Source organism: Sturnira hondurensis, unplaced genomic scaffold (genome assembly GCF_014824575.4).
Source record: "Sturnira hondurensis isolate 20B ecotype Veracruz unplaced genomic scaffold, ASM1482457v3 Scaffold0000648, whole genome shotgun sequence".
Lineage (NCBI taxonomy): Eukaryota > Metazoa > Chordata > Mammalia > Chiroptera > Phyllostomidae > Sturnira > Sturnira hondurensis.
Window position 1 is genome coordinate 901,096 of NW_028073279.1, and position 27,047 is coordinate 928,142.

Sequence of the window (27,047 nt, forward strand, 5' to 3'; positions counted from 1 at the left end):
GGCAGTTTCCACTGTAAGCAAAGGTTCTGATGGGCAGGGTTGGAATGGATTCATTTAATGGTTCAGACACACAGTCACGATGATTAGAGGCCAGAATGGTATATCCTCAGATTGATGAGGGCCTTCGGGACCTCTGGAACATATAATTCAGAAGTTTGATCATCTAGTGTTACTTGAGAGCTATGATAATGTCTGAGTCTTAATCCTTTCAAGCAGGATCCCTATTACCCATATGGTACCTTTGACTGGATTAGAAAAAGGTGTCCTGTCCACTGGAGATGCAAGCTTCGAGCCAGGGCATAAAGCCTGCTGCGCAGAGTTCAGGCTGGATGTCAGCCTACAGGCATTGTTTTGGGCGGACATCTGTATGCGGTGAGCAAACTGAACAGTCACACAGGGTAGCTGCCTGTCCTTATAGAAAGTACGTGAAGTTGACCAGGGGCAGCAAGTTTTGCTTACCTCAGTGCATGACAGAATATCAAGAACATTAATAGGAAGTGTTTTGATTAGCTAATTAATGAAAACAGAATTAGGAAACCTTACTTTCTGACCGATCTCAAGATGCAACACTACTGTACTTACTCTTTTCTCATATTATTACATAAAATTGCTGTTTTATTTCAACTTGTTCTTGTTTTGTTTTATTTTTATTTTTTATTTTTTTTAAAGATTTGATTTATATATCTTTAGAGGGGAAGGGAAGGAGAGAGGGAGAGAAATATCAATGTGTGGTTGCCTCTCATGAGTCCCCTGCTGGGAACTGGCCTGCAACCCAGGCATGTGCCCTGACTGGGAATCAAACCACGATTGTGTGGTTCGCAGGCCCGCACTCAATCCACTGAACTACACCAGCTATTGTTTTGTTTTAATTTGTTCAGCTCTTTATATAAAAGGGCTGCGTAAGAGAGGCATACTTTCATTTTAGGAAATTAACATTTTTCTACTTGTTATCAAGGTCCAGTCTTGGTTCTTCTTGTGCCTGGGATAGCCTTTATTTGGGATAGGTAAGATTTATATATGGGGGGGTGGGAAGGCAAGGAGAATTTATGATTGGCTTGAAGAAAATTCTGGTCTAGACTCAGTGTTAGAAGAAATAACAGAAAAAGTTTCCTGAAAAATAGAAATCCCCAAGAGAAGTGTCTCAACAGATTATAGCATGTAATTTTCAGCTTCTAATATCTTTACTATTTCCTGCCACCAAAGAAAATTAAAGAAGCTCTGTTTAGATGAGGAGGTATTCTTTTTTTAAACGAGGTTTATTAATTTATTTATTTATAAATTATTTTATTGTTGTTTAATTACAGTTGCCTGCATTTACCCCTCACTACTTCCCTCTACCCCAGGAAAACGCCCCTTCTTCCCTTGCTTCCACCCCCTCTTGGTTTTGCCCATGTGTCCTTCATAGTTGTGAGGAGGTATACTTATCTCTGCCTGGTGTTTTGTTTTCAGATTTTTTTTTTAGCTTTTCATTCTTCAGTTATTCACTGTTGGGCAACTGAGATACCCATCTAGCTGTTTACCAAACCTGACAGAAAGTCTCTCTCTTTCTTGGGTGTAGTCACAGTCCTTTGGTTCAGAATTTGGAGGCATAGCCATATTCTTGGTTTCTGGTTACCCCTAAATCTTTAAAAAATTTTAAAATTCCCCCCAGTTTTATTGAAACATGATCGACATATAACATTGTGTAACTTTAAGGCATATGACATGATGATTTGATACACAGATATATAAAGGAATGATTACCAGAATAAGGTTAGTTGACTCATTCATCACCCCCATAATCATCATTTTCTGTGTGTGTGTGTGGTCAGAACTTTTAAGATCTACTCTCTTAGCAACTTTCAAGTACACGAGGCTGTATCGTTAACTGTCATCCCCACGCTGCATATCAGACTCCCAGGACTCGTTCTCTTCTAACTGGAAGTCCGTCCCCTTTGACCAACACCCCCCTGTATCTCCCAACCTCTAGCCCCTGGCTACCGCCATCTGCTCTCTGCTTCTACGAGCTGTGCTTTCTAAGATTTCCCTTACAAGTGATATTACACCATATTTATCTTTCTCTGTTTGACTTTTTAAAATTTAGACTAGTGCATAAAAAGGGCCATCCACTTTGTCATAGAAGATAGGACTTCCTTTTTATGGCTGAATAATATTTCATTTTATCTATGCCACATTTTTTAATCTATTCATCTGCTGATGGACACCTAGGTTGTTTCCATGCCTTGGCTATTATTATGAATAAAGCTGCAAGGAACAAGTAGGTATTGATATCTCTTCCACATAGTGATTTCATTTCCTTTAGGTAAATACTCAGAAGTGAGGCTTATATATTAAAAAGACACTTAGATTCACAGTTTAATATGTCAGGAGTATAGCCCCCAAGTCACAGAAGGCAGTTTACTAAGTAAATATTCATTCCATGTTCCAGGCAGTGTGCTCAGAGCTGGGAGTACAAAGTTGATCAAAAGGACAAAAGCAAGAAAAGAGGCAGCTGCAATATAGTATTCACAGTCCATATCACAAGCTGCTGTGGTGGCACAAGACTAGGACATTGAGGCCGGTTTGGGGGGAATTGGGAAGCCCTCTTCGAGGAAGCAAAGGTGGGAGACTTAGCCAAGTGAAGATGTGCAAACCCCGGAAACAAGAGGGAATAAGGCAGGAACGGGTGGGAACTTCAGTAATTAGGCTGGAGAGCATACATTCAGGGACATAGAGGTAAGAAATTGAGAATGGTAGGAAGGCAGAAAGAACAACTAGAAGGTTATCGTAGTAATGTGGGTCAACAATGATGGTGTCCTGAACTAAGGTAATGACCATGGGGATGGCGCGAAGGTATGAATTCAAAACACATTAAGGATGTAGAGCAAAAGGATCAGTGTTTGATTGGGAGACGAGAGGGCAGAAGAAGGAAGTATCTGTTTGATGTGTAGGTTTCTGATTTAGGCATTTGAATGGGATGTTGGAGCCAGTGATGAGGGAAATATGGAAAGGAGAGGGGCACGGAGGACTCTACTTCCCACTTGGTAGCCTACTTACTAATTTATTAATAAGTGTTCCACTCTGCTTGTGTTCCACTCTGCTTGAGAGCTAGCATCTCCCCTGAACTCAGGCTGTAGCAAGGTCCTGAAATTCTCACTTGTCTTCTTGAAGGCTAGAACTGTGCTCCTTGAACTAAGCACATAATCACCAGCTCCTTTGACTGGAGACCTCTCAGATACAGACAGAATTCCTTGTATCACAGTTGCAGCACTCCGGGACACTAGTGTAAATTCATGCCAAGCCCCCTCTGCCATGTGGAGTCTGAGAAATATGCCCCTGCTACTGACAGTCTTATGCCTGAGGTTGCTCTGTTCTTTGGCTCAACCTTCTTCTATGTCTTTACTCAGCCACCTTCTGCAGCAAGCCAGCAGCTCCAACCATGACTTTTCCTTCTTCCATGGTAACTCAATATTTCCAACAACTCTGGAGCCTTGTCCCCTACTAGCCTAAATGATAACGCTGTGGATAATGGAGCTCCCAGAATTCTGCTTCGCCAACTAACCCTACTTTGAAGTATGAATTACAGTTGAATGTCACTGGAGCTGCCAAAAGGGCATGCTTTTTCACTATTTTTCTTCTTCCAGAGAGCACATAGCTGAAGGATGGATCCTCTGTTAGGTACCAGTCACTTTCAACTTCTTAGCTATGATTCGAAGCTAGGTCCTGCATCTGACAACATAAAACAAAGAGCAGCCCGGCCAAAAAAGACCCAATGAGAATTAGAAGGTTCTCAAGCCATTAGGTTGCCCCTTAGAACTCTTACCTGTGGTGAGTGCAAACATTCAACACCTTCGCTCTGTGTACAAACTCTCACACAACATTTATAACTGATCACCTTATATACAGATTTGTTAGAGTACTATACTTAATACGCCTCATTAAAACCTCATGGGGTTAAGTGACTCACAGATCCCCAATGGTCAGAACACCTCTTCTGCTCAGGTTTTCACAGCTGTCAGGCAATGGAAAGTTGCCTAACCAGCAAATTTGACAAGGCTTGAGATTATTCAGAGGTTTAAAACCTGCACAGGAACTTTAAGAAACCTGTGGGCTGCCATGCTGGGAAAGTAGACCTTTTCCTAAGGAGGGTGAAGGCAAGCAGAGAGGCATTAAAGGTAGGGGAGATGTCAAAGAAAAATATTCTGTGGTCACTCTTCTGTTTTAAAATTTTTTCATTTATTTTAGCCAGAGAGAGAGAGAGAAGAAGGGGTAGGGAGAGAGAGAGAGGGATTCAATTTGCTGTCCCACTTATGTATGCCTTCACTCTATGTGTCCTAACAAGAGATCGAACCTGCAACCTTGGAGTATTGGGATAATGCTCTAACCAGCTGAGCTACCTGGTCAGAGCTTGTGGTCATTTTTATGCATGGAATTGTGGTATGGTTCTGGAACTCTCTCTAGCCAACCCATTTCCATCTCCCTCCTTGAGCAAACGCTGAAGTTCATAGAGAGGCAGAAGATGGTCCCAGATAGGAAAGCAAGAGTGATAGGTGGAGAGGGGGCTGTCAACAACTCTTCTTGTTGCTCAGAGATAGCGGATTTGAGCATTGGAGCTTCCTTAAATATGCCTGCATTGGGCTATGCCAAGTCCTCCAGCCATGGTAGAGTGGGTGACTAGAGTTCTGGAGCTGAGAGTACTTGAGAAACAGCAGCAATTTCTTCAAGGCCAGTAAAGTCCCTACACTGGTGATAGCAAGAGCCAGCTGAAATTTTATGGGAAAAGGGAGGGTCCTGTAACAGTAGTGCTATACTTCAGTTTGATAAGTCATGGAAGGTCCTGCTGCTTGACACTGGTAACTTTTGACTTTACAGGTGCTGGAATAGCCTTAATCTTCTAGGAGCCAGCATGGCTTTCCACAGAGCTCACACCACGAGGTGGAGAGTTGTAACTTGTAATGGATGTAGTCCCAAGCCTGTTCAAGATGTCCGGGGACCATTCATTATCTACTGCGTACTTGGTGAAGTGTTCATCTTGGAGAGGCTGGAGGGACATCAGAGGGATTCATTTGGGGAAGGGTTAGAAGCAGTGACACCATCTGGATCCGATTGGTTGTTGGAGAAAGGAAGTATTGAGCACATCAATATACACATACTTTTTATGTAGTAGCCATTTATTAAAGACTTACTCTCAGGCACATTACATCCAACTTCCCACTCTATATTCACAATGGTCTTATAAGGTATTACTTCCCCAGTTATACAGAAGAGATACAAAAGACTGAAGCACAAAAAGGCAAAGTCATTTGCTATCCAAAAACATGTGTTCTTAATAAGGTTTTAGGCTGTCTCCCAGTTCTACGTATCAATAGTTATACTAATAGCTAAGGACTTCAATTCTTAATATCATCACCCTAATGTGTTGAAGAAAATGTAAAAAAAAATTTAGTTGACCTTTCAGACTCAGGTTGTTTATTTTAAGTAGGCTGACAGGTCAAGGTGAAGAGGATAAAATTGAGTAAAATACAAATCCCTTGTCTCCACTGTGCATAACAGGCACCCAAGGCTGTTTTTTGGTGTAATTGATTAAAGAAACAATGCATGTGAAAATGCTAAGCATAATGCTTGTCACATAATGGAAACTCAAAAAATGTTAGTTTACTTTATTTTACACCCTAGAATTATATAAATTGAATCTTGAATTAGAAAGAGACTCACAAGAAAATTGTATAAAGAGTCTAAAGAATGTTTTAGATTTTCTTTAAAACTTTCTTTTAAACACAGGCTTTAAAAAGATTTTAAAAACTTATTCCTCTCTCTTTTTTTCAACCACCTCAAATTTAGGTCTAGACATTTTACCTGTAAGTTATTTGTGTACTTACACACTTTCTTATATTAAGACCAGAAGTACAGAATAGGGATGAATTAGAGAGGGGTGAATTCAGCTGTATCTTGAGTTCACTGAACATCGCAGATGATTTTTCAAATGTTTTGGGCTTTCTGAAATCCAAAACAGGTTTCACCCATGCTTATATGCTTCAGTTTGGAGTATGTGCAATTTAAGGGAAATTTAATCCATATGTTTCTGATTCGTTTACACTTAAATAGTCAAAATATTATTTTTAATAGCTATTTGATGCCCAAGTAGCCTTTTAAACCTTTTAAATATACTTTTAGAAGACTGTATTCTCTTGAAAACAGGAAATCATGTCTTTACAAGGACAGAAATGAATTTATACATCTGAAAATTCAGGTTCAGATGAAAACACCTAAGGGTACAGGTTTTTAGTGACCTATCTGCATGGCAAATGAACACTTGGTGTTAGACTAAATGCTATTTCAAAGAACCTACTTCTTGCTGTATATTTGGAATGGATATACATTTTGGTTGGTGTTGGGCTATTTTGAGTAGTGGATTTAGGTCCTGAAGCTTGAAATTTACTTGTTTTTTTATTTTGGTACAATTTTTTTCTGTTTTAATTCATTGCATCATTCCTAGTTCGTTGTCTAACATGGCTACTTATTTTTGCAAATATTTTACATGTGATGAAACTCATTTTGTGTTTTTTTTTCTTTCTGTTCTTCACTAGCTATTTTTGAAAAATAAATGAAGGTATTTAATTTCCAATAAAACTATGCAGGGCTTCCATTGAGATATGAGCACTGTCTTTTACCTGCATGCCTAGAAGCTGAGTAAAATCATGGTCACCCAAAAGAAATTAGGCAACACACCTTGCAAAAGAAAAAAAATGTGAGGGTTAGTAGGAAAAAGAGGGGGAGGGGTAATTATTTTTACTTATTTTGTGAATTTATTTTAAAAGGCTAAGACACTTGCTGAGAGAAACTGAAGTATAGTTGTAGGATTCACAGGTTCTACCCCTCTCTCATTAAGAAGTATATGTGGACTGAATTAATAAGTATAGCTTTTTCTTGCATGTGTATTTTCTCATAGAGCCATTTCTACTTCAAAGCATTTACAAATGTTTATTATTTGTAGTAGAGATGTAGATTACTGATAGGTGCTTAGTCACCAGCTGTGTGAACATGGATATGTCACTAAACCTCTGTATGCACCCTTTTCTTATTTATAAAATGGACATTAGTAATAGTACCTAGTTCATAGGGCTTTGTGAGGATTTAAAAATTGTACATAAAGTCATTATTACACAGTCTGGCAAATAGTAAGTCCTCAGTAAGTGCGGCAAAAAAAAAATGTTAAAAGAACTTTGAGGAAGGGGTACTTTCTATGTATGAGGCACAGAGTTTTCCTGGGGACACATAGTTGTACTTTTTTCTGCTGTTGAGTTAAGCTCATTATTACTATCTCATCGTAGAAATTCTTCAACCAGAAGTTTATGTATAGCGATACTGAAATCCAGTTGAGGGGAGCTTATACTGGAGGTCTAATGACTGTGGGTCGGAAAAGGCTTGCACTGCATCAGCAAAGAGGAAACGGAGGAACAAAATGGTGTGCCAAGCAGGGGCCACAGATGCAAACGCATGGCAGCGTTTCATAGTGCGACCCGGGTGCTTGGGCGCAGTAAACTCTGGGTGGTTTTCTGTGGCCTGATTGTAGGGCTTGACTAAAATGTTTACATTTTTCCAGCTGGTGATACACAATCATTTAAAAAGTTTAAGAGGAAGAATGGTATTATCAGATTTGGGTGTATTTCAGCAGTCGGTGAGGTACAAGAGCATTTGAGAGTCAAAAGAAATTAGATTGAAGTTCAAACCACAAACGGCAATAGTACTGTGTCCCTCTCCATCTCTCTAGGAATTTGGCTGAAAAATCAGGGAACAGCAGGGGGATTGTTGGATTTCCTAGGGCCTCTGGCCCGAAGTTTCTGTTTCTGCTGAATTAGTTCAATATACGGATCCTCGTCTTATCCTGCACGTATCCTTAATCTTCATCTCATCCAACCAGATATAGAATTTAGCCCTTTTCTTCCTCTTTGTTTCTCTACTAATCCTTTAGGAAACAACCACTTCTTGTTTATTCTGTTTTACTATGTAGACTGCTCATGGGAGGAGAATATTTTTTGTTGTTGTTTCCAGACAAAGCCCCTACGGTGGCAGTGCGGGAAAGTGATGAGTCACAGAGGCTCAAACTAGAAAGCGAGTAGATGAGGTAGGAGGTTATTATCAGAGACCAGGTACGGAGGACCTGAAATAAATCAGTGGATTGGCAGGAGGAAGGGTGAGGGAAGAATACATTTGAGGTTTGAGATAAATGTGGGATGGAACTCACAGGACTAGACGCAGTGACAATCAGCCTGGGGCAGTGGTACCAGCGCACATGACAGAGGAGAGTTGTGGATGGGACTGGCAGCACATGCAGGCTTCTGCTTTAAATGAGGATTTTGTGTGGGGTATGTGAACAGTCAGAAGCAACACTTACTGTTGTCCAAGATACAGAAGGAAGTACACATTCTGGGAGGAATTTATGAATCTAGTTTGAGGCAAGTTGGGTTTGAGGTGCTAAATGGAGGTGTTTCTAAGGTACCTAGAGGTGTGAATTGGAATTTGGAAGTGTAATCCTGACTGAAGAAGCTACATTTGGGAGTGGATCATTGAAAAACTGTCCTCAAGTACAAGCCTAAGAAACCCCCACTACAAGAACTTAACCAAATAATAAGCTATTTGTTTTATATTCCAAGAAGCCCAGAGTTAACATCAGGATTAGTTTGGTGGTTCCAAGATTACATCAGTGTTTCAGGGTTATTTTTATCTTTTTTGCTTATCATCCTTGGTGTCTTGGTCAGATGAGAATTCAGGTCATGGGAGTTATTCAGGGAAGGCTCTTTAGGAAGAACTTGTAAGGGAAAATGTGAGGAAGGATGGAGAAGGAGAGAGAACAGGTAGTTTGACTAAGTAAATAACTAAAAGTGGGCCATACATGAGGCAATGGTGAGTGTCATAAATGAAGGGTTATGATTAATTCCATTCTGTGAACATGTGGTTCAAGGAAAAAATCAAAAGAATGAATGAAGAGAGGAAAGAATTCAAGGAATTTAAGCCTATTTATTCAGGTAGCTTGACTTTGAAAGAAAGAAGTGTAGGGAGGTTGTTGTGGGGAGAACATGGGTTAAAAGGAAATTTTAAATGATGTTTTAAGAACTGTGTTAAAGTGAAAGAGAAAGTACATAAAAGAATACTGAAAATTTAGAAGTAAGAGAAATTGGTCAGTAGAATATCATAGAATTGGGGTGGAGTCCAGCGTACAGATGAAAAGATTAATTTGGGGGCACAGGGAAGGAAAATCTTTTACTGATCCATGAGGGAAAGACATTAAAAATAGAGAGGTTTATAGATAAATTCCTGATGGCAAGTGAGGAATTTCCTGCTGAGAAATTTCTACATGAATACACTCAAATTTATTTTCCCCGCAAAATATAGAAAAAAGTCATCTGTTGAACATGCATGAGTGGAGTAGGAGTTGTTGGTGATGGTGGGGAAGAGGAGCCGAAGGCTGGAGAGCGGTGAGAGTTTGAAACAGCCACCGAGTGGGACAGGGGAGATACTTGGTTAGGGCTGCCTGGCAGCATTGAGGCCTTGCTGAGGTTGCAGATCATCAATCTGTGGCACAGTGGTCCCCCCTTATCCACGGTTTCCCTTTCCGTGGTTTCAGTTACTCACGGTCAACCACAGTTCACAAATATTGCATAGAAAATTCTGAAAATAAACAGTTCAAAAGTTTCAAATTGTATTTGTTTTGAGTGACAGGATGAAATTTCATGCTGTCCTGCTCTATCCTGCCCAGGACAGAAATACTCCCTTTGTCCGTTGCATGCATGCTGTGTACACCACCTGCCAATTAGTCCCGTAGTAGCTTTCTACACTCTCAGATGGAGTGTCATGGTATCACAGTGCTTATGTTCAAGTGACCCTCATTTTACTTATTAATGGACCCAAAGCGCAAAAGTAGCGATGCTGGCAATTCGGATATGTGAAAAAGAAGCCATAAAATCTGCCCTGGCTGATGTAGCTCAGTGGATTGAGTGTGGGCCTGCGAATCACACGATTGAGGTTCAATTCCCAGTCAGGGCACATACCTGGGGTGCAGGCCAGTTCCCAGCAGGGGACTCACAAGAGACAACCATACATTGATATTTCTCTCCTTCTCTCCTTCCCTTCCCCTCTAAAGATATATAAATAAAAAATCTTAAAAAAAAAGAAGCCATGGGGGAGGATGGGAGGTGGGATGGGATGGGAGTAATAGACAGAAAACTGTACTTGAAAAGTAATTAAATAAAAAAATCGGGAAAAAAAATATATATATAAAAAATAAAATCATAAAAAAAGAAGCCATAAAATCCTTCTTTTCAGTGAAAAGGTAAGTGTAGTACAGCAAGATATTTTGAGAGACAACATTCACATTAATTTTATTACAGTATATTGTTATAATTGTTCTGTTGTACTGTTACTTATTGTTGTTAATCTCTTAATGGATCTAATTTATAAATTTAACTTTATCATAGTTATGTATGTTTAGGAAAAACATGCTATATATAGGATTCAGTACTATCTTCAATTTTAGGCATCCACTGGGGACCTTGGAACACATACTCCTCAGATAAGAAGGTAGTCATTGTAGCAGCAGCCCTGGTTGTGTGTCTTCAGTTGGGGATACCATCTGGGGGGACCAGCTGGGCTATTACATCAAGAAGCTTTATACATGTGATTCATTTTCTAGTTGTTAAATGCCTCTCAGTTGTAGATCACCAAGGGACTGCGGATACCTGCATGTCTGCACCTATGCTAAGGCAGTGGAATGTAACACCATTGTTTGGTTAGGGTGACTTTAGGAGTCAGGTAGAAGTCTCAACTTTCATTTTGGTTTCTAGTGGTGAAGCTATTATTGATTATGGTTTAGAGACCAATGGGGTTACATAGGTGGATGGATCTTTATGGCTAAGTTTTATAGGACAAGAAAAGTTGTCCTGCTTTCTGCAAGATCATTTGGGATATGTTTTTGTCTACTTGATACTCGTGTGGCCCAGAGATTTCTAATCTATCTGAAATTCTGTGGGTGGATACAACCCTCTAAAACACATCACCTTCCAGAAACTTTTAGTGGCTTCTCACTGTTCGTAGTATGAGGAGAGACCCCCCAAAACTTGGAATTTATTTATGAAAAATTGTGTGTTTATTTTTACCTGTTTAAACTTCAGTCACCTTTAAAGTACTCTCCATTTGGTGCAACACACCTATCAAGATTTTTTCCCCACTGTGCAAAATAATTTTTGAACCCCTCAGTTTTGAAGTTTTTTAGTGCTCCTGCCATCTTTTGTTTCACCTCTTCCATATCAGCAAAACATTTCCCTTTCAGGACTTTTTCACCGGGGGAAACAAACAAAAAAAAGGTCACTCAGCGCAGGGTCAGTTGAATAGTGTGGGTGGGACATGGAGGTCATATCGTTTTTGGTCAAAAACTGCTGAACACTCAGTGTTGTGTGGGCAGGTGCACTTATCAATCACCCATTATGAAATGGGCAAACACATTAAAAGAGTCTTCAAAAAAATTTCACTAAATCTGAATGCAGCCTCTCAAAACAATGCCAGATGGTACACTCATACAGGTGGGTTCCTAGAACACTCACCTAGCAGGGGAAGCCTGTACTACAAGGGGCCTGCCCTCTAGAAGTTAATTCTGTTTTGGGGACATCTGCCCTGTATATTATTGTTATCTTAGCCTGGTGATTTTAAGAGCTTCTATAATTTGGCCTCAACCTACTTTTCTTTATTTTCCCTTTGCCTCCTGCACTCAGAAAGAATAGCCTAGTGGTGAAGAGCACAAGCTTTGCATTTGTGCATGCATCCTAGCTTTTGAAACTACCAGCTGTGTGATCTTGTAGAATTTAGCTCTCCTAGTTTTGGTCTTCTCACTAGTAATATGGAGATAATAACACATGTCTTACAGAAGGATGAGGATTAAATGAAATAATATAAGGTGCTTCATACAGAGCCTGGAGCATAGTATATCTATAATACTTATAGTACTTTATTTAGTTGACTCAATGTACATAGTGTTTGGACACTGTTCTAAATATTTTGTAAACTCATTTACTTCTTATAACAATCCTCTGAAGTGGGTAATATAATTATCCTAATTTTACAGATGAGAAACAAAGGTGAGAGAAAGTTGATGAACTTACCATGTTACCAGCTAATGGGTAGGAGAATCATGTCTCAAACCCTGGGAGTCTGTCCTCAGAGGCCATGATCTTAACCACTGAGCCATGCTGCTTTCTGACAAATGGCAATGATTAAATTAATACTCTACTAACTTTCCCTTAAACTCATTATGTACATTTTTACCTCCTTGTTACTATTTATTTATTTACTTACTTACTTATGCAGAGAGGGGAAGGGAGGGAGAAAGAGAAAAAAGGAAACATCAGTGTAAGAGAGAGAAACATTGATCAGTTGCCTCTCATACATGCCCTAGCTGGGAACTGAACCAGTGGCAACCCAGGCATGTACCCTGACTGGGAATTGAACTGACAACCTTTCACTTTGCAAGATGGCACCCAACGAATTGAGCCACACCGGGCAGGGTTCCTTGTTACTACTTACATAATTTAGTATGCTAGGAACGCTTCCTTTCCTGTCCAAATTCTCTTAATCTTTCATGTTGGCCATTTCAATGACTGTCTCTTCCATGAAGCTTTCCATGGTTTCTCAGTAGCCAGTAATCTGAATCTTTGGTGCCTATTGCCCGCATGATTTAGTTAGCATTTTAAAATACTGTTTTATTGTGCTTATGTTGCTATATTTTGTTATTTAATTTGTCTTCATTTTTTAAAAACTATTTTTTGTTTATTTTTAGACAGACAGGAAGGGAAGGAGAAAGAGAGGGAGAGAAACATTAAATGTGTGGTTGCCTCTCATGCGCCCCCTACTGGGGGCCTCGGCCCACAGCCCAGGCATGTGCTCTGGCTGGCAATCAAACCAGTGACCTTGGTTTGCAGGCTGGCACTCAATCCACTGACCCACACCAGCCAGTGCTTAATTTGTCTTTGGTTTTAAACAGACAAAATTTGTGATGGTGGGAACAATATGTTATCATTTTTGTGTCTTTAGCACTGTTGAATGGGAAACTCACTGAACTTTGTATCAGAGACTCAAATTCAAGTCACAGCACTGAATAAATATCTTGAACGAAGACATATTACTTGACTTCTTTGAATCTTAACTGTGTCATTCACAAATTGGGGTTAATAATTTATTTGTCTTAGAAAGTTATTGTTGAGATTAAATGAAATGTATACATGAAAAAGTTGAGGCTCTATGTGTATCTCTACTGAATTCAATTTAGACTCAAGTATGAAGGGATTGGGTCTCCAGGTTAGAGAATAAAGGTAATGGGAGTAAGGATACAAACATACATGAAATGAGAGGTTATAAAACACAAAACATGACCTTTTTGCTTAAGGTAACCTCTGTCTATGCCTTTAGCATATGAAGATAGGCTAAAATTCCTTAGATTCATATTTCTTACAAACATATCACTGACTAGCATATCTGAAATTCTTCTTTTGGCTCCAGGGTAAAGAATTCTGGCCAATTTTTCCTCATAAGTTAAACTTGAACTTAAATTTTCTACCCACAGAAAATATCTATCCAAAATTTCACATGACTGACATGTAACAACTTAAGATTTCTCTAACCACATAATCATGGATTCCTAAATAGTATGTGAGAGTTCTTGATTCTTATTAGGCTTTCTGTTATAAGTCCAGCTAACTTTCACATTTTTCTCTTCTTGATAATTCTACCCAAATAAACCATCAGTTACTAAATTCTTTTTAGAGCTTATGCTATACACTTACATCTCAGGTATCTGTCACCTTTCTGTGTCATGATTTCCATCATTTAATCCTCCTGTGGCCACTTGCTATTTTTCTTTCCATCTTATTCTGATGGCAAATTTCTGTTTCTCTCTGGGCTCTGTATTCTTATCCATCTCTCGGTCTTAACCCAAACAAATTCCGCAGCCTACATGCCATGGGAATGAAGTGGTGAGAGAGCAAAGAACTTTGCTGCCAGTGGAAGAGTTGGGGATGAGCTGGTTAAGAAAATCTTTCAAAAGTAAGAGACATACAACAAAGTTGGAAGAAAAGAATTTGAGTTGTAGGTAGTGTGTCTTTTAGGTAGCACTTAGCTTAGAAGAAATACTACTTTTGTTAGAACCTGCCTACTTTCATTCCCCTCATGGCCTATAATTATGTATGTTATTTTCAGGCTTTTCAGTCCAGTGAGATTCGCAGTCAGCTTCTCCCTCTCCCCCTTCAACCTCCAGATCCCTCATAGGACCTGAAAAAGGCCCTCCTACAATTGTCTAAGGACCTAGAGAGTGATTAATGTGTTAGAGGCCACTTTCTTGTGCTTTAGAACCCTACATCACCTCTACCACATGTGACCGGTCTGCTTAACTGACCCTACTCAGGCTATGGTACTTAGTTATTTTCTGTTCACTTCTTCTTCCATGGAATATGAAGTCTAGCCTTTTATTTTAGACCAAAGGCTGGATATCCTGACCTCCTCATTGTATTTCAGCTAGCCAAATTCTCTATCTTTTAAAGGATTTTACTTATTTATTCTTAGAGAGTAAGGAAGAGAAGGAGAAAAACATTGATGTATGAGAGAAACATTGATCAGTTGCCTTGACAGGGGACCAGGCCCATAACCCAGGCATGTGCCCTGACTAGGAATTGAACCAACAACATTTTGCTTTGCGGGATGATACCAAACCAACCATGCTACACCAAACAGGACTAGCCAATTTCTCTAGAACTCAGTCCTAGTTCTCCTCAAACTATTTAACACCTGAAAGTGATATCAGCAATATGGTGGTATGGGATATTATCTAAACTGCAAATGGCCTATATTGTCAAATTAAAAGGTATAGAGTGGCTGAACGGATAACACAAGACCCAGCTAGAGGATGACTACAAGAGAGTCACTTCAGCTTAAGGGCACACATACCATGTGCTATTCCAGAAACATAGATTTGAACAACTATTCCTGGTAAAAATACTTTAACAAAACCTAAGGACTCTTGGTGAGAGTTAATAGCACCTGAGTGGAAAAAAGAATATGAAAAGATGCTTTGAAGAGGGTAGAAAAGACAGTTAACATTGCCCCATTATTCCTTCCCCCAGCCCAGGCAGCCCAGCATGAAAAAAAGATAGCCTTCTTCTGGAGAGAAAGAGTAAGGTGAATTTCTAACATTACCGTGGACTGCAGCACTAGTCCACACCAAGACCTGGCTACCTCCAATGGCCCTAAGCAGCCCTCATAGCCCACTACAACACCAGGCCAACCCCCATGGATCTAGACTCCAAACTAACTACTGTGGACTCCTGATCCTTCTCAACACTGGGCTGGTTATTGCAGTCCCAGGCTCCTGGCAAGACCCAACACCAGGATGACAGCTACTGACCTAGAGTCTGGGCCAGAAGATCATGAATAATCCAAGATACATAAAACCAACAAAGGTAATTAATTAAGCTTCAATGACAGACACTAAAGAAATGGAGGTCTGTGAACTATCTGTTAAGTAATTCAGTATGTTTTTCTGTAAGAAACTCAGAAACACAGGTACACAAGTAAATTAAATTAGAAAAGCAATGCATGAACAAAACGAGTTTAATAAGAAATAGAAGCCATTATGAATTCCAAGTGGAGATTCTAGAGTTGAAAAATGCAATGACTGAACTCAAGAATTCAATAGAGCTTCAATAACAGGTTTTACCAAACAGAAGAAATAATTAGTGATCCTGAAGACTAGTTATTTGAAATCAGTCAGAGCTGATTTCAAAAATTCATAAAAATCATAAAAACCCATAAAATCATAAAAAATAATGAAAATGAGTAGAAAATCATGTGTGAATTTTATGATACCAATGAGAAAGATAATTGAGGTATTATTGGTATCCCAGAAAGAGAAGAGTGGGAGAAAGGGGAGGACAGAATATCTAAAGAAATAATGGCTGAGACTTTACAAACTGAAAAGAAATGATGTCATCAAAGTTCATGAAGCTCACTCTAAAATTTCAACCAAAAATGATCTTCTCCAGGACACATTACAATAAAATTGTCTAAAAATCAGAGCCAAGGAGAGAATGTTAAAGGCAGCAGGAGAAGAAATTATCCTTTTATACAAGGGAAGCTCCCTAAGGCTCTCAGTGGATTTCTCAGCAGAAACCTTGGCTGATAAGAGAAAGGGGATAATATATATATTTAAGGAGATGAAAGAAAAAAAACTTCCAAACAAGAATAGTTTATATGGCAAAAGAGTTCTTCAGAAATGAAGAAATGAAAGAAGACTGTCAAGCAAACAAAAACTGGGGAAGTTTTTCAACCCTAGTTCTGCCTTTCAAGAAATGATGAAAGAAGCTCTTCAACTTGAAATGAAATCACAACATTGGTGACATGAAAACGTTTAAAATACAAAACACACTAGTCAAGTATATAGTCAAATTCAGAATACTTTACTACTGTGGTATGACAGTGTGTCAGTCATTTTAACTCTAGTATAAAAGTTAAAAGAAAAAAGCATCAGATATGATAATAGCTATAATAAGTTGTTAATGGACCCACAGTGTAAAGAGGTAAGTTATAATATCAAAAACATAAAATATGAGAGGAAATGCATGGATTTTTGTATGTGATCAAAATTATTATCAGCTTAAAATAGACTGTTATTATCTATTAGATGTGTTTTTTTTTTTGCTAAGCATCACAGTAACCACAAAAGAAAAACCTACAGTAGATACACAAAATTCAAAGAGAAGGGAACCAAACATCCCACTAGAGAAAAGTCACCAATTTATAAATTAATAGAGAAAGGAAAGAAAAAAACAAGGAACTGAATTAATGATGTTTCAAAAGATTTTTAAAGATGACATTAGTAAGTTCTTACCCATCAATAATTATCTGAACTGCAAATGGCCTATATTGTCAAATCAAAAGGTATAGAGTGGCTGAATGGATAACACAAGACCCAGCTAGAGGATGACTACAAGAGAGTCACTTCAGCTTAAGGGCACACACAGGCTCAAAGTAAAGGAAAATATCAGATGGAAACCAAAAGAGAAGAGGGGTAGTTATACAGGATATAACACAGTTGTTCTTAAATATGGCTTAATTTTAGTCAATCAGAGAACTTTTGAAAAATGCTGAAGACTAGGTTTCACCCCAGACCACTTAAATCAGAATCTCTAGGAGTGAGCCCAGTCATCATTATTTGTTTAAAAGTATCCCAGATGGCCCTGGCTGGTGTGGCTCAGTGGATTGAGTGCAGGCCTGTGAACCACAGGGTCACCAGTTTGATTCCCAGTCAGGGCACGTACCTCCGCCATGGGCCAGGTACCCAGTAGGGGGTGAACTAGAGGCAACCACACTTTCTCCCTCCCTTCCTCTCTGTCTAGAAATAAAGTAAATGTAAAAAATATTTAAAAATATCTCAGATAATTCTATGTAGAGTTGGAATCAAAAACCTTAGTGTGACTAATGGTTATAATACTGGACCCTGAAGAGTTATGTCTCCCTCTGTCCACACACATGAACAGAGGAAGTCCATTTCCCATCTTGACTGTAGGCTCCCTTTGCTAACTCCATGAGAGAGCATAGCATGTTGATAAGCAGAGGTAAGGTCAGGAGAAAACCACCCAGCTAATCCTGGGTGGAATAGTGAGAAGTAATAAAGTGTTTTTAAAAAACCATTTAGTTTAAGGATGGTTTGTTACTCAAGCAAAGACTAACTGAAATACACTACTATGGAGGATTTCTCTTGTAAGTTATGATCAAAGGAGCTGCTTTCGATTTTGTTTCTGTACCTCAATTTTTATTGCTGTTACAAGAACCACTCTAATAATCTCCTCTGAATCACTTTCTCTTGTCCCAGGATTCTCGTTAGACTCTATCACTACTGGTGGAATAGAAAAAGAAAAAATTCATGTCATTGTACAAATGCCTTCCTGTTTTTCGCTGGGGTACTTGTTTAGTCTGAATACCAAATATTTTCTTTACAATAGTAAAGATCAGAGGAACCACCTGCTGCTGGGACCGTGGCTCCTGCAGATTTTCATAACACTACATGTGTATTGCATCAACATATCCTGAAATTTGCTCAGACTCAGTTTCACACATGAAAGTCTAGAATTAGCAAGATGGTCACATGTAGTTTAATCCAGGAATAATTGATGTCTCCATTCAATTTTCTCAGTGTGGTACATGTCAAAGAAATGTAGTTTACACCTTTGCTATGCTATTAGTGATGAAAATTCTATAAATTTAACTTAATGCTAAGGCCAACTATTTTAACAGGTCTAAATGAAATGTATTTCTTGTGAAATCTGGACTGAATGAAAACAAAAGTTGTCTATATTATTGTTTGGTAGGAAATTCTGGGTTGGTGGGAGTAAATGCCATGTACTTGGAGACCAAAGACATGAGACTGACACTCAGTTACTTTGCTTACTTATTGTGTAAGACTGAGCAAGTCACTAAGTATTTTTTGTCTTAGTTGTTTCAAAATTGAAATAAAAATAACTCTTGCCAGATTCTATCTAAAGATCAAAAAAGGTAGCATATATAATATCCCTTTGTAACCTCTAAAACACAGTTTAAATGTATGATGTTATTGCTCTCGGTACAGCTATTGGTATAGATAGCACCAGAAAGAAATAAATACGGAAAAAGTTCTTTGACAACAGCTGAAAAAAGTCACTCATATTTTCACAACACTAGGAAAGTGATAATGTTATATGGCTTCACAGTTTTTTTAAATCTTTGACTCTTAAAGCACCTTGAAGAATATTTTGTTAATTTTTAAACCGCCCATGAAATACATTTCCTCTTTAAACTTCGTTTTAAAGATAGTGCCCATACCAGGATGTATAACTTTAAGTCTAACCCACTAAGGGCTCTCAGATTTGTGCGTGAATAAAGAGGAGTTCTGATCCTTTTTTATGTTGTAATTTTTGTGTTTGATTTAAAATATGCAAGTCCCTTGATCTTGTCAGCCTTTCCTCAAAGCCTGCCCCTTGATGCTTTAATGCAGTGAAAATGCCTCAGAAGCTCAAAGCTCAGACAGGTGGCAGTCTTTTCATTCCCTACACGTTAGGGATACAGTTTGGAGGTAACTTATTAATCTTTCTCCTATAAGTGTCTGAAAGATGTCCATGGAAAATATGTGAACCAGGTTTCTATACTGCCATGGTCAAATTCGGACTGGAATCAGAGCCCTTGCAGTGAGCACTTTATTCTTTGGCTCCTTTACTAGCACATGGGATTTTTGTTGTTGTTGTCTTTGTCTTACAAACGGTAGTCTCCTGATATGAATGGACCAATGGGACTTTCAGCCAAGACTTATTGTGGTATTAGGAGATGTAGTTGTAATTATATTCTGTATCTCTCTGGCTTCTTTTTCAAGGATTTTAGAGAGCTCTGCATATGTTAATATGTTACTTAATCTTTCTAAGTAAAATGAGCTAGATTATGTTTTTATATTAGAAAATTTTACCCTTAATCCCAATTTCTATCATTCTGTCCTCTAGCGTCGTTGTTTGTCATACTGGCATTCAGTAACCTGATTTTTTTCCATGGATGGTCCAAATTGTTTGCTTTCCTATGTTGAAATAAACCTGATTTCTGTCTTTTCCCTCAAATTCTGCTCTTAAAAGAAAAGGCATCTATGTTTATGGACAATTAATGAGTATTATGTCCTGGTCCTAAGAAGAACTATTTCAGGTGAATTTCTTAGTTTGAGAGGACTAGTGTGTGGGAAGCCATGATCTATTTGGGAGCCACGTGGACCTTTTGCTATGCCTCAAAATAAGCCACATAAATACTTTCTTTTGCATACAAACTGCTTAGATAATCTCTTTTACAGAGGAAGTATTTGTTGCAAACTCTTTGTTAGGGTAAAGAAGACTTAGAGACAGCACAGATTGGTAACATGAAAAGAAAACATAAGCTGATTTTTGGTAGATTCTGATTCCGATTATTGCTCATGGCCTAATATCTACTTTTTGTAGGGTCTTGCCTACAGAGATACCAGTTCCCATGCTAAAACTTTGGTCAGATCATCAGAATACTTTAAACTTGAGGCTGCCATAAGTTTATCAGACTGATCTTTCTTCATTAACGTTGCTGAATGATTTCCTAACTCAACACATTATTGTAAGGACTTTTCTATATTTGGCCAGTAGAAAAATGAGCCACAATTTTTTCTGAGTATTTTTTCCTCTGCTAGAGTGACACACACTGACATACACTGACAGAAGTCCTTGTTTTTGAATTTCTGTAGTTATTAATTCAGTGGGGTACAAAATATACATGCACAGGTGACATGAATGGTTAAACCACCAGCGATGTTTACTCTATGTACAAATGTTGGACCTTTCCCCCTAAAACTCAAATTGACCATCAATCTACTGCCACAGGGTTGTACAGTTTCACACAGGATTATTCCTCCATGGATGTCTTCCAGAGCTTATTCACAGGAGTCTTCAGCAGAGGTCACACCGGCTTTTCTAAGAAACTTTCTGGAAGAGAAGACCATAATTGCCCCCCTTCCAGGAAACTGGTATTCACCAAGAAACATTTGCTTTTCATGTCTTCCCTAGTGGACATCAGTGGATTTATCAGGTTGCTGCTCAGGGTCTTTCCAATTCTCTTCTATGTTTTCTTTGCTTCCATCTGTGACTTTCTTTGAAGCATTTTTTCCTGATTGACCAGAGGGAAGTCAAACTAAAACTTAGAAGGAAATAAACATTTGTTATGAAATTACCCCTTAGAAAGAAGAATTTCTTAGCATAGTATTATAAAATAAAATTTCTAAATAAAAGATATTTTGGTGTCTGGACTTAATTGGCACTTTTCTCCTTTGCTGGGGTTGTTTATCATAGTGACAACAAACACAAGCTGGACCAGGCATGCTCCAAGCTTGACAGACGGCTGCTTTTGCAACTTAATGTGTTTTCCTTTGGCAGTTCGATGCGGCAGAAAGAGAGAGTCGGAGCTGTGAAGCTGGAAGGGACTGGGTTTGAATCTACTTACTGGTTGTTAACCTTGGGCAAGTTAGTTAATCTCTCTAATCCTATGCTTCTTTTTCTGTTAAAAAGATATTAATAATGTCCATGTTATCAGATTGCCTTAAGAAACAAATGAAAACATGTAAATGAATGTATGTGGCACACGTCAATCTTTGTGAGTCCTCAGTACATGTTATTTTTTCTTCCTACTATACATTGGCCAGAGACCATATTGCGTTATTTTTGCTTAGTAAGATAAAATAAAATAATATATAGAAGCAAATAGTGAAACATGCCAATGATGAATTTTGAGTCATTTTGCACTTTGTAGAATACCTAATTAACTCAGGGATCCCAATAGTTATATATAAAATGCTACCATATTCTTGTGAGATTGAAAAGCAATAGTAATAAATTCATTCACCGGCACTTTTTTGGTCCAATATTTATTGATGCTATTATTTGTGAAGTGCTGTGCTGGGTATTAGAGATACAATGGTGAGGAATATAGGTATGGTTTGTGCAGTTGAACTGCTAGGATGTTTTCAGTTTATAAACAGAAAAAAAAATTAAGCAGGAGCACACTTAAGGAACACTGACTTTGGATATCAGTTAATATGTAATCCTTAGTATCACATCTCAAATGGGACTGATCATCATCTTTCAGCCAATTAATTTTCTTCGTTCTAGTCAGAATTGGACATTTTTCCTTAGGCTGTGCCTGGAAACTTCACGGACATGAGGGTGTTCTGTATTTTTCACCCATTACAAGGAACTTTAACTGAGGTTTAGCTCAATTATAATTCTAGGACCACTTACCATAATATTAAAATAAAGATCTATTTTTCTCTCCTAATAAAGCAATATTGACCAAAGCCAGTTACAACTCCAGGAAGAGAACACATTTACAATTGTCTTTCTAAAAAGATTGACCTGATTCTTACCCCCAGAAGGAAAACTTTTTGCCCCCACTAGAACACTGGCCCGTTCCCCGGAATGATGGGAATGAGGTACACGTTCAAACTGCTGCTTCATTACCTTGTTTAGGACCTGTGGGATCCGGTCGTAGGCCAAGGGAGGGTTGACAACAACCACAAAAGAGATCTTTTCCCTTGTGTGTTGTCTCGCCTTCTCTCTTATTTCTTTTATTTCTTCTGTTACTCTCACTCTCTTCCCGCCCCTCTCTTTTTCGGTTTACTTTCTCTTCACCTGGGATGCCCAGCAACTTAGTTTGTTGGAGCTTTGCTGTTGTGTGAGTTTTAATCACGTCCCCAGGAAGAGGGATAATTATTAAACCACTGGAAATTTAATGATGGGCATTTATTCCCCAACCTTGGTCATTTTGGTGTCTGGGGTTTGGCTTGCCAGTCAGTGGAAACCAAAGTGGACAAACGTCATCAGACCGCACGTGATTTTCCAGTGATTTACGTGTGTTTGCTGTTCTCCAGATGGGCAATTACTGATGCCCTGCTATGCCCTTTATTTGCAAGCCTTTCATGATCAAAAATAACAAAGATTTGAAGCAAGTTCACCTCCCCACAGTGGTAGAAAACAGGTGTCAGTTTCCCCAATATGAAGTCACTTCTTTCTAACGCTCAGTTCTGCGACGCCATTTCTTCTTGGGGGTGCTTAAGTCATAGGTTTCCTGAGCTTCTTTTAAAAAAGTTTTTTTTTAAGTTGTCTTTCCTTTTAACTTAAGAATTCAAGTTGCTAGGGAAAAGTTGGATTTTATATATTTTCCAGTGAATTAGTATCAACCTTCTAACATATTATGTATGTGTTTATTTATTATTTTTATTATCTCTCTCTTCCCACTAATATTTAAGTTTCTCAAGGGCAAGGGATATCCACCTGTTTGGTTCAATAATGTATCCCATGTGTTTAAAACAGTGCCTGGCACATATTAGGCACTCTTTTAATGTATGCTGAAAAAATGCTGGATGAATGAATAAATGCTACTAAGTGCTTAGTTGAAGACATGCCTAAAATAAATGTTTTTATAGATGAGAGAGACCTGTGTTAAAATTGCCACTTTTCATGGGCAGAACCATAGCAAGTTACTTAAACTTTTTAAATATTCATTTCTTTATCTGTGTTGTGGAGATTTTTTTGAAGATTAAGGTTAAAAGGGGTCATTTAAATAGGATAATGTATAAAACGTGTTTAATGTGGTTCCTGGCATGTGGTCAGTGTTCGAGAAATTTTAATTGTTATGAAGTTTTTGCTATTCAGTTTAGTGTTGTGCAAATGTGAGTAATACAGGACTATGTGCATGAAAGAAAGCAGGTTTTTAAAAAATCTTTGTTTTATTTTAGCTGAAGCTCCATTGGAATGTCAATTAAATGAAGATAGAAAGTTTTCAAGTGATTTGTTCCTTGATGTATCTTGACAACTAGAATGATGCTGGGCATAGGTGCCCAATAACTATTTGCTGAGTGAATTATCCAGTATTCAAGATGGGGTTTGGTTACACAAGCCCAGCCTTCGGAGCCCCACTGGTATTCAGTTGGATTCATGGCAGAGATTTCAAAATGCTGTTCTAAAAATACCCCAGTGTTTTCACTGTGTGGAAAAAAAGAACACAGAGGAGGTTTTTGAAAACTATAAGTGAAGAGGAGAAGGAACTGGAAATTAGCTAGAAGGTCAGGCCATGCAGAGTTATTTTGGGCAATTCAGGATCAAATGGACTTATTTTCATATCACCCTATTTAGCTTGCTGAAAAACCTGGGTCTATAATGCTTAATTTCACTTTATATTGTATAGGTTTTGTCCAAAACAGAGAATTTTCTTTAATCTTAGCTTCTTTTAGGTGAACATCTTGGTGGCAGGCATGTAGGTTTGAAGAGAAAAGATGGTGTACATTCACTGGTAAATATACCTTTCTGGTCTCTGTGGCAAGCCTGGGCTCTGAAATCCCACAGTCCAAAGGGTGCGCTGGACGGTAGGTCTTCCAAGAAGTTAGAGCAAAACAAGCAAGTTCTTGGTCTGTCTCTCACTCTGCTCACTCAAGTCATTCTGCTCAGTGACTACTTTGGCTGACCCTCTATTGTATTTTCAAGTGAGTAAGGGGGTATTCAATGTTCTATTTGTAAATAAATATTAACTGGCAATTCTCCATGACTACTTTACAAAATTGCATTTTGTTAAAGCAACATTTGATAGGATCATTAACTAAAGTTCTCAAAAAAATTCTACATCAGGCCATTCACAAATGCACGATTTTGGCATTTTCATTTGTGTTATTTAGGCTCAGGTTTTGGTTTTGTTATTTTATATTATTACAAATACAATTCCTTTGCATTAAATTTTAGCAATCAGAAGTATTGGCATTGTTATCCACAATGATAAGTATTTTAAATGAATGCTATTGTTTTATTTTTGTTTTCTCTAATATTATTTTACAGGATAAAAAGTTTTAAGTAGATGTTTTGACATAAAATCTTTTATGTCAGTATATTCACTGTTAAAGCTGACATGAAGTCTGAAACTTTTCCAAAAATGAGGATTCTGAATACTTTTAAAAATGTGTTCACAACTGTAATTTAAGACAATGAAAGTTGTAGATAGATTTGAAAATACCATGTCCATGTCCTGTGGATAAATTTAGATAATAGAGAGATGTGTTTCCTTGGGATGACCAATTGTAAGAAAAATTTCTGAAACTCCGACTTATGTTGCAATTGTAGGGAGATCAGACAGTTTCGCCAGCACCTAACTGTTCATACAGTTTGAGCCAACTTCTAAAAAACGGAGCCTGCAAATCCTTTCCTACACTTACACTTTGAGGTTTTTATTTTGTTTCCTTTTGTGTGTGTGTGTGTGTGTTTCAAAATGTATCTGCTTTCAGTAACTATAAGAAAGCGGAGAGAGTTTTCAGAAATTTTCAAGATACAGACTGGAAAGGACACAGAAGTGTAGCAGTGATGTAATTTACACTATGGACATAGGACAGCATGTGAGATTTTTGAGGACCGTTCATCCCGGGGTGTTAGATGCAGTGCGCTCGCTCGTAGGGAATTGCACCGAATCCAGTCTTTATTAGGAAGGGCAGTTGTCTTGAAATCAACTTCCTTATTTTCTGCATTGACGGAAAAAGTAGACAGTCTGGTGACAAGAAAAACAGATCTGTACTTAAAAAGTTTGAAAGTTGTTTTTCAAGAAGGAGAACATATCAGCTTTGCCCCCCCTCGCCCCCCCGCTCTATAAATAGCTCCTGGCAGGCAGAAACAGCCCTGATTGCAGGAGATGAAGGGAACAAGCAGCAGGCTCTAGTGCAGAATCAATGGCACGGTGCCAAGAGCTTCATCAAATGAATAATAGCTTCCACTTGACAATCAGTAAAGTGCCTCTTCTCTTACGGATTTAGTTTTTAATGATGATTAGAGAGGATGGGCCCCTAAAATTTCTCTGGTAGAAATGACCTCCTATTAATTTCTATTCCTTGAAATGCTGAATTTCAAAGCTATTTTACAGCTGCAAAACCAAAGGCACTGACATAAAGGAACTATTATCTTTGTAATTGTAACAACAAGTACTAAATTTGTCATTGATTAACAGAGACTTTTTAACTTCATGATCCTTTGTTGGTTGAGTTCTCTATTTGGAGCTCTGCTGATTTACTTGCTTTGAAAGTCAAATGTTACATTTTAGACCCAACAGCTATCAGAATAATGTCTTTTGTTTTACTACAGGGGTGGGCAAAAGTAGGTTTACAGTTAATACAAATAAATAATTCAATAATTAATAAATAACACAAGAATAAACTGTTTTGCACATTCACAAATGTAAACTTACTTTTGCCCACATAAAACTTCCTTGTAAATCTTACACTGATTATTTATTGCACAATGAAAGGTGAAGATCAAGTTAGAGTTTATGAATTCTATACATTGTTTTCTTGTCTGTGCAGTAACAAAAAATCCTACACAAGTATGCTTAATATACATATAGGAATGCAACTTTTACTAAGCAAAGGACATCATCAGAATTAAAAAAAAATCCTAACCCATTTTTATCTGTGTGTATGTATAGGAAGCATATTTTCCAAGAGGAATTAAATATAGAATTAAGAAAGGGTGGACTGCGACTTCAACCTGAGTCTCAGCCTGTCATCTTCCTCCCTGAACAACACGAGCTTCAGCACATGTTCCAGCTTCTCTACAAGCTACTGGACCCTGGGCTCCATGCAGTCGCCCAGCTACTGGGTCTGACGGCCAGAGGTGTGAGCAGCTTCTGTGCACGTGCCGAGCCCTCTGGTTCCCAGGTCTTGGCATCCCACTCCACCAGTGTGCACGGCAACTGGGGATCCAGAGGGCTGGCTGCAGGGCTGGCTGGGGTCTGGCGAACACAGGGGGCATCCAGAGCGAGAAGGAGACTATGCAATGCATGAGACTATGCAATGCATGAATGACTGCCTGGACTCCTACCTGGAGAGGGTGAGAAGCCTGGAGGCTGATAATTGAAGACTGGAGATCAAAACCCAGGGGAAAATGAGGGACCTCAGGTCAGAGACTGAGGGCATTATTTCAAGACCATCGAGGACCTAAGGGCTCAAATCTTTGCAAATTCTGTGGACAATGCCCACATCACTCTGCAGATTGCCAAGCCCGTCTTACTGCTGATGACTTCAGAGTCAAGTATGACAAGGAGGGAGCTGGACATGTGTCAGTCCTTGGAGAGTTACATGAACGGGCTCTGAAAGATCCCGATGACACCAATATCATTCAGCTGGAACCAGAGACTGAGACCGAGGTTCTCAAGGAGGAGCTGCTGTTCCTGAAGAAGACCCCCCAAAGAGGAAGTAAATAGTTCATGATTGCCAACATTGGGTTGACTGTAGAGTTGGATGCCCCGAATCTCAGGACTTCAGCAAGATCATGGAGGATCTCAGGGCCCAGGATGACGAGCTGGCTTGGGAGAATGGAGAGGAGCTTGACAAGTGCTTATCCCAGCAGACTGAGAAGAGTACCACAGTGGTCACCCCACAGACTGCTGAGATAAGAGCTGCTGAGATGACACAGAGCTAA

The 27,047-nt window shown here is 38.7% G+C and overlaps 1 pseudogene; it reads left to right on the top strand.

Moving 5' to 3' along the window:
* The first annotated feature begins 232 nt into the window (after nt 1–232).
* On the top strand, nt 233–27,047 carry LOC118985372 (keratin, type I cytoskeletal 18-like; annotated as a pseudogene).